The sequence below is a fragment of the Dipodomys spectabilis genome, unplaced genomic scaffold (genome assembly GCF_019054845.1).
Source record: "Dipodomys spectabilis isolate Male_0828 unplaced genomic scaffold, ASM1905484v1 ptg000334l, whole genome shotgun sequence".
In the NCBI taxonomy this organism is placed as follows: Eukaryota; Metazoa; Chordata; class Mammalia; order Rodentia; family Heteromyidae; genus Dipodomys; species Dipodomys spectabilis.
Window position 1 is genome coordinate 954,334 of NW_024871011.1, and position 8,579 is coordinate 962,912.

An 8,579-nucleotide genomic window follows, 5' to 3' on the forward strand; every position below is an offset into this window, starting at 1 on the left:
GGCCTGACATTCTTGTTTTCAAGTATGGTGAGCCTCCCCTTCCCCCACAGTGCAACAGAGTTACCCAGACCTGAATTCAAACCCCAGCACTGACAAAAGATTCATCCTGATGTCAGAAGCCAGTCGTTGCACCTATTTTCCTCTCCTGTGAAAGTCCTGGGTCTCAGCTAGGATGGAGAATGAATACATAGGCAACCGTATAACCATGGGAACAGGTTGTAATCCATGTCAGCACAGTTATAACTGTCACCATACTCAGTAAAATATACAATATCTCCATGAATTAGACACAAATTTAGGAGAAGAAATGCACTGAATGCAAGTTGCTATCTGCACATGTATGTCAATATAGATCCTATGTTTAAATTATGAATTTAGGAGTATAATGGCCTCAGCTTCAGTAACCTCAGGGTGGCGGGCTGCCATGGGCCCATAGCCAACCCTGGGATCCTAGGCCCTGAAGTCTTGCAGGAAAATACACACACACACACACACACACACACACACACACACACACTCAGAAAAAAAGAAGCCGCGAGATGGATTTTTGACATTGGTTTCCTTTCCACGGTGATCATCCTGGCTCTGAATGACTCGCCTACAAAGGGTACTTCACCTTGCATTGGCGAAGGCTAGTGGGCTATCAGGGAAGCAGCAATGTTGGCCCTGAGTGCAAGTGCTGGTCCTGACACCAACCAATCGGGGGATTTCCCAAGATACTCATTCCTATGCATCGGAATACCGATGGAATGTGAGCAAACTCTTGATTGAGAAGTTTCCCCATGGATGGGTCTAGTCTAAAATTAGACACAATGATCCTAGGATGCTGACTGATCTTATTGAATAGTGTATTAAGCATGAAAAGAATCCTATTCCTTCAATGGTGGCATAGTAGCTACCTAAGAGTTGGTAGGAATGTAGTTGATGTCATTGAATCCTAGGTAGATGTCTCTGGCACTCTCTCTCTATATATATTTATTGGTATACTACCACCTGCCTATCCATGTATGTCTATTTTGTCCACCCCTGTGGCTCAATGTCAGGGTCTGGGAACTGCCTGGCAGTTTCCTGGGCTAGAGGTTGCCGTTTTGACACACCCATTCATGAATTGGGTCTGCTAGGCCCTGAGTTCAGATCCCAGCACTGTCAACAATTGGATCATGGAGTAAGAAGCAGAGTGTGACACCTGTTTTCCTTTGCTCTGAGCATTCTGGGTGTCAGACATGTTGGAGAACATGTCTACAACTCTAGATATTATGTGACTATGTGATAGGATGTCATCAAAATAATAAATGGAATATGTGTTAACACGGTCAATAAAATAAATTGTAAATAAATGAATAAAACAGAAATACAATAAATAACCACAACAAACAGGATATGTACTGAACATCTATGAGTAAGTACAAATCCTATCATTACAATGTATATAAATAGTATGTTTCCCAGGGCTGGGGCTTGAATTCAAGCCTAGGGCCTAGGTCAGACTTTCTTGTCTTCAAGCACGGTGAGCTACCCCTTTGTCCACAGTGCTGCAGAGTTACTCAGACCCTGAGTTCAAATCCAAACCCTGGCAGAAAAAACAGCACCAATTGCAAGCCAGGGAGATATTTTTTTTTTTTTTTTTTTTTTTTTGCGAAACAAGGTCTTGAACTCATGTAAGGCAACTCTATTTAACTTCCATCACCATAGTCTGGGGTGCAACCACTGGAACCACATGTGATCCTAGGATCCTAGACGTCCAGGCCTTGAGGGGGGGAGGGAGCGCACAGAGAAGAAGTGGTGGGATGGAGTTTTAACATTTTGAACCATGATCATTTGGGTCTGAAGGACACGGCTACAAAAGGTACTTTGCCTTGCAGTCCTGAAGTCTGGCAGGGTACTAGGGAAGACAGTCCTGTAGGACAATATAAACCTAGAGTCCAATCTCAGTCATGTCACGTCTGAATGGCGGGGGATCCTAAGAGTGGGAGTAATGATTGAATGTTGTAAGTGTCACAGTTGAATGAGTTGCTCATGAATGATACTTGTATAAATTTAGACATCATGATTTCAGTAGGCTGATCAATTTTATTTAATATGAAGCAATAAAAGACAACTATTTCTTACAGGGACACAACAATTTCAGGACACTGATTTACTTAATAGTTTATTAAGGATTAAAACAATAATATTACTTATATGGAAGCATAACAAATACCCAAGAATTGTTAGGAATGTAGTCTATATAACTGAATAATGGATAAACATCTCTGGCACACTATAAAGATATATATTTATTAGCACACTACTATGTGCGTGCCAATCTGTTCTTATTTGGTCAACTCCACAGGCTCAATCTCAGGTCCTGAGAAATGCCTATCATCTCAGTTTGCCCCAGGATGGCTGGTTGACACTCAATCATTCATGAATTTGGCACTGTAGGCCATGAGTTCAGATGCCAGCACTCCCAAACAATGAATCGTGGAGTAAGAAGCAGATGGTGACATATGTTTTCCTTTTCTGTGAAAGTCCTGTGTGTCAAGTATGAAGTGGAATACATATGCAGACCTATATCCTATATAATCAATGTAATCAATATTCTATGTGCCATAATAGTCAATAAAATAAATGGTTACTACATGAACAAAACAGAAGGTAAAATGAATAACTACACTGAATGCAATATCGAGTCAATATATGTATGTAACTTTAAATCATATATTTAAAATGTACACAAATAGGATGTTTTCTAGTGGTGGGGATCGATTTCAGGCCTAAGGAACAGACTTGAATTTCTTGAATTCAGGAAAGCAAGCTTCCCCTTCCTACACAATACAACAGAGTTACCCAGACCATGAGTTGCAATCCCAGTCCTGGCAGAAAAAAAATGGCATCTCTATGCTATGTGACAATCAATTCTTAGGTATTTCATTATTTCTCCTTTAATGAATGTAATTTTTTAAACGCTTCATAAAGTATTGATTAAAATCAATCAGTATCGTAGAATATAATTGTATATAATTTTATCCTAGAATTATTCAAGAACTGCCCATTCAAGCATGACATATATCACATTCCATTGGTATTCATATGGATAAAAATGAGTTTCTTAGGATTTCCTGCCATTTGGATGTGGCAGGACCAGGATTAGAATTGTAGGCTCCAGCTCCCAACACTTAAACCCGAAGTTAGCGAACTCACTGGTCTGTCCAAGAACATCAGCAAGACCAATGATTAAGCAGGCACCAGTGGCTCTCAGCAGTCCTCCATGATACTTACAAGGCTGTGAAAGGAGATTCATGGTCAAAGTCACCCTAGACTGGAAAGTACTTGAGACCCCTGCCCAACTTCAGTATCAACAAAGCCAGAAGTAGAGCCGTGTGGCTCCAGTGGTAGAGGTGTAGCTTTGAGCAAAAGCAGCTCATGGACTGTGCCTAGATCCTGAGTTCAATGTCCAGGACTGGCAACAAACAGACATACACAACAATCTGTGCAACCATCCGGCTGTCTGTTGGTTGACACCACTACCAGCAGTTGAGGAAGGTAGAGGTAACTGAGTGGTAAGCAAGAGTATGGAGGCGAATTTGGAGTACAATAGGAAATTGAGGACCTAGTCAGTGAGTGGGAGAATAGAGGATTTCCCAGAGCCTGGGAATGTGGCCAGCCCATCTTTCCCATACCAGCACTCAGATGTCTCAAACAACAAGACTCTGAGACAGAGCTGTGGGCAACAAACTACTGCCAGAACACCAGCAGAAAAATCCCATCGTCAGACCTTCAACATTCAAGAAAACAAAGAATACAAAAAAGGGAAGGATCCCAAAGACAAACTACACTGGGGAGGGTGATTCAATGGAGGGTCTGGCCAAAGGCCTCCCCTGCCTTTGGACACAGTCACAGACACCAGGGTCCAGAGTGTCAAGGGTCCCGATATCACCAAGAATCTGCAGAGGTACTACAGATATGTGGTGCCTGCCCTACACTACAGCAAAAGAAGAAACCTTGTGCTCTGTTATAAGATACAACCACTGAAGAAGGAAAAGACAGACGTGCAGGATTGACAAGAGAAAGAGAAGGAGAAGGTAGCCCAAGTGCACAAAGCACCAAAACTGAGCTAGACTACCCATACAGAGGCTGATTTTGGCAGAAAGTGATTTAGAATCGGTACCAGCCCACATGCTGCTTACAGCCGATGACAGAAATGGAGCATGAAGCCCTCACCAGCTGCCTACAGGCCATAGAGCAGGACATGGGGGAGCTGGAGATGGTAGCTTCTGTGGTTCCTACTTACAGAAGGAGGCTGAAATGTTGTTCCAACAGCTGAATGATGTAACACTTCAGCTCAAGGAAAAGACCAGAAGTTTCTATGACATGGAGCAAGTGAACACAGTTTTAGGAGAAGCTGGGAGCACTCTGGACATAGAGGAGCAGCAGGAAGAACAGAATCTGCAAGTTCCAACAAGTGCTGCAGAGGCATGATGTACTAAAGAGACTACAGGACAACCTGACTTGAATGGTGACCACAGCAAATCTGGAGACAGACACGTTCTCACAGAACCTGAGCATTTAGAGTACCCCACAGAAGGAGGAGGACTGGTGGCTGACCGAGCAGGTAAACCAACTGACAGAGGAGAAGGAGTGAGGATTGAGATAGGTGATGCACCTAGAGAATAGCTGGGGGAACTGAGAACGAAGCTGGCAGAGCCATTGCCCCCTGAGGGTCCATCTCAGGAGGAGCAGCAACTGCAGGCCCACATCTACCGCACACAGATGGGGTTGAAAAACCTGGAGGAACAACTTCACATCTAGGTCCAGGAAAAACAGAGGCTCCGTCTCCAGATTGTGGCGCAGCGGGAGCAACTGGGAAGACTAGAGGAGAAAACCAAGGATCGGCAGGAGATCCCCGAGACCCCACGATGTGCATGTGTGTGCAACCCACAGCTGGAGGAACAGCTGGCCTTGCTGCGGGACGCTTTCCACATGATGAGCAGTGAGAAGGAGGATCTCACCAGCATCGTGGACTGAAAACAGCAGCTGAAGAAATATCTGCGGGAACAGCTGGACTGCTCAGAGGAGAAGATAGAGGAATGGAAAGAGGTGGCTGAGAGAGAGCCAAATGCCTCGGAAGCTGCAGGAGCAGCAAGAGCAGTCCTTGGCCTAGCTGAAGGAGCTCAGAGCCATCTGTGAGCAGCACATCACTTCCAATGAGCAGCGGTGCTCCAAGTGGTAGGTCCTGAAGTAGCAACTGCAGAGGTAGACCCAGCTGTTGGAGCAGCTGAAACAAGTGCAGTGTCCGACCAAATGGGGGGACTAGGTGGTGCCCCCAAAGTGGCAGGACAGTTTCAAGTGCTTGTAAGTGACAAGTCCACAGGAGGAGCACCTGCAGGCCCAGCTGAGCTTCCTGGCTTTCCCTGGGGAAGGGGAAGATGTGAACCCTGGAGAAGCAAAAGCTGAGGAAGCGACTCTCCTCGATGTGCCCATGGCAGAGGATGGAGATGTCTCCCAAACTGAGGGGGACTTGGCTCTGTTAGCACTCTCAGAGGCTGAGATCCACAGGGGGCAACTCCTTCAGGTCTGGTGCAGGCACTCCTCCTCCCTGGGACAGCTCAGTGCCAGATAGAGCCAGAGCCACAGGTCCCCTGCCCCGTGATCTGCCACCACAACATGTGAGAGAATGGGAAGTGGGACATGTGGGCATCCGAGAAGAAAATCTGCTTCATCCACAACCTGTCTGATGAGGTGGACCTCCAAAGTCCTGCAGATGAGCTCCAGCATCGATGCAACCAGCTGTCAGCACATATCCGCACCGTCCAGGAATCCCTCCTGGCATGTAAAGGACAGATGTTCATTCTGGATCAGCTGTGTCAGGAGAAAGCAGAGTGCAGGTGCTGGCTGTCTCAGGAGAAGATGAAGAGTAGATAACTGCAAGTGCTGCGGTCTCTCTTACACAGGGTTCCAAATGCTGACACAGGCTGAGCTCCCCACAAGTGCAGTTGCTTCAGAGGCCTCAGGCTCCTGGGTGGTCAAAATGAGGGAGAAGCAGAAAGGTTTTGAAGAATTGCAACTTCAGTATAGTGTGGAAACTGCAAGAGGAGAGTTCAGGGTTCCTTTTCCCGGACTCCCCCACAGAGCATGTCGTGCTGCAGATCCCCACATCCAGAACTGCCCACAGCTGGTGAGCTCAGACTTGCAGTGCTCTGTCCCTTTTTCTGTAAGCTGATGGGGATGATGACTCCCTATGTGACATACGGAGTCCCAAAATCCTCAGCAGCCACCAGAACTAGGTGACCAGGTGAGCTTCTCTAGGCCTCAATCTGCCTGGTGATAGGAAGCGTAAACTCCGGGCCAAGTAGAGCAGAGGCTGCTGGGAGGAGGCCCAAATTCCAGGGACATCTAATGGCCCATTGGTGGTCAGGAAAGAGACCTATGGTGTGCTTATCACAAAGAATAAATTATTTCCAAAGGGAAAATAAAGCCTCCACAAAGATTTGTTCTTCCAGTTATGGGGCTTGAACACAGGGCCTGACCACTCTCCTTGATCTCTAATTGATCAAGCCTGGTAGTCTACAAGTTGAGCCCAACCTCCCCTTCCAGCTTTTTCTTTTTTGGAATCAAACACAGGGCTTCAGGCTTGCTAGGCTACCACTCTATCACTGAGCCACATTCTCAGCTAGGATGATTCCCCGCCCCCAAACCCATATGGCCAATCCTCAAATAAATAGGAATTAGGGGCTAGGATGAATATGAAGCACAAGTCTGGTTCACACGGAAGTACTCCTCTGCCCCCTCTTTGACACCCTTATTTAAAGTTTCTCTTTTACTATTGAGGGATGAGAGAGGGAGAAGGACTTCCTAGAGAGTAGTACCAAGAACAGTGGCCCCCTGAGTCCCACAGCCTCCCACACACAAGTGGTCCTACAGATTCCCATCTTACCTAACTCAATGTCGTGTCTACAGTGTCTCTCTAACCATGCAAGGCTCAGAATGAAATAAATGTCAGCCCTGGCCTCAGCCCACACCCAGAGTAGAAGCTCCTAGTCCCAGGCTGACTTGCACCTCTGACTTCCCCGATTTAGGCTGGACCCACCACTCATCACTGTGTTGGTGTCAATGATCTCATGGATGGATTTCAGGAAGAAGGTCTATGGCAAAGAGCAGAAGCAGCAGTGTGAGCAGGGAGGAAGGAGCTGGGGCAATTGGTTTGGGATCTTCCTCCTTGGAGCCTTCCTGTCAATCCAGAGCCATCCTGACCTGAAGCACGGCCAAGGCCACGAGGTGGACAAGATAGTGGAGCAAGGGACTAAAGGAGGTACTGCTTTATCTTGGCTCACTTGAAATTTCTAATATTTGGCCCATGCCAATCCCAAAGCCAACATGCAATGCCTCTCCTTGTTGTTGTTGTCCATGAGCTGTTGCCCCTGACCTCTTTTTCTCAAGGCTTGCACTCTACTACTTGAGCCACAGGGACACTTCTTGTTTTCTAATGGTGCATCGAGGATAAGAGTCTCACACTCTTTCCTGCCCAAGCTGGCTTGGAAGCCAGATCTCACCTTCCTAAGTAGCTAGGATGACAGGCGTGGGCCACCAGTGCCCAGAATGTGATGCCTTTTTAAAGGATCTTGGCAAGTTTGTAAAAGGAGCCCCAAAGGGTCTGGATAGACCATGACCCAATCAAGGAGCTGGGATTGGGAAAGGCTGATCGGGGAAGCCATTCTGTTCCCCAAAATTATAGATGTCAGGTGGTGTTGGATGCATCAAACTCCTAGGCCAACAACCACCAGACTTAGTGGGGAAAAAGGTAGAGAATACCCAAAGGTTACAGTGTAGAAATCTCTGATTTTGCATGCATATGGGTTGTGTGTGTGTGTATGTGTGTGTCTTCAATGATGGTGGGTTTCCCCTCCCCCACAGTGCCAGAGAGTTAATCAGACCCTGAGTTGAAATCCCAGTCTTGTCAGAAAAATGGTTCAAATTCCAAGGACGGTCTTAAATTTTTTTGTCCAGGAATGTGCCCTGTCTTGAAAGCACTCTCTGTGCTATGACATCATTCTATTCAAAGCAAATTTGTTAGCTGGGTGCTATTCTTGATAACAACTATGGATGTTCACTGATAGAAATACATGTATATATACACAAACACATGCAGTTACCGGCTCTTTTTTTTTTTAGTGCAGATCCTGAGGCTTGAACTATGAGCCTAGAAATTGTCCTTGAGCTCCATTTACACAAAGAGCACTTTATTGTGCCTTAATCCATGATACTTCATTAAATGGAGGCATAATTTAATATCTAATAATTATTAGTAATATATTACATGTAATTTAATAATATATATACATCTAACATTCTATAAATATATTTATATTTAAATGTACAGTAGAATATACATATACATCTCTCTCTCTCTCTCTCTCTCTCTCTCTCTCTCTCTCTCTCTCTCTCTCTACATTTATATACATGTATTTGCAACAATTTACACATCTATCTCTTTATATATTGGCCACTCCTCGGGCTAGAACTCTGGTCCTGGGAACTGCCTGGCATTGAATTTGTTTGAGGTTGCTGTGCTTAAACTGACCCCTTGATGAATTAGACAT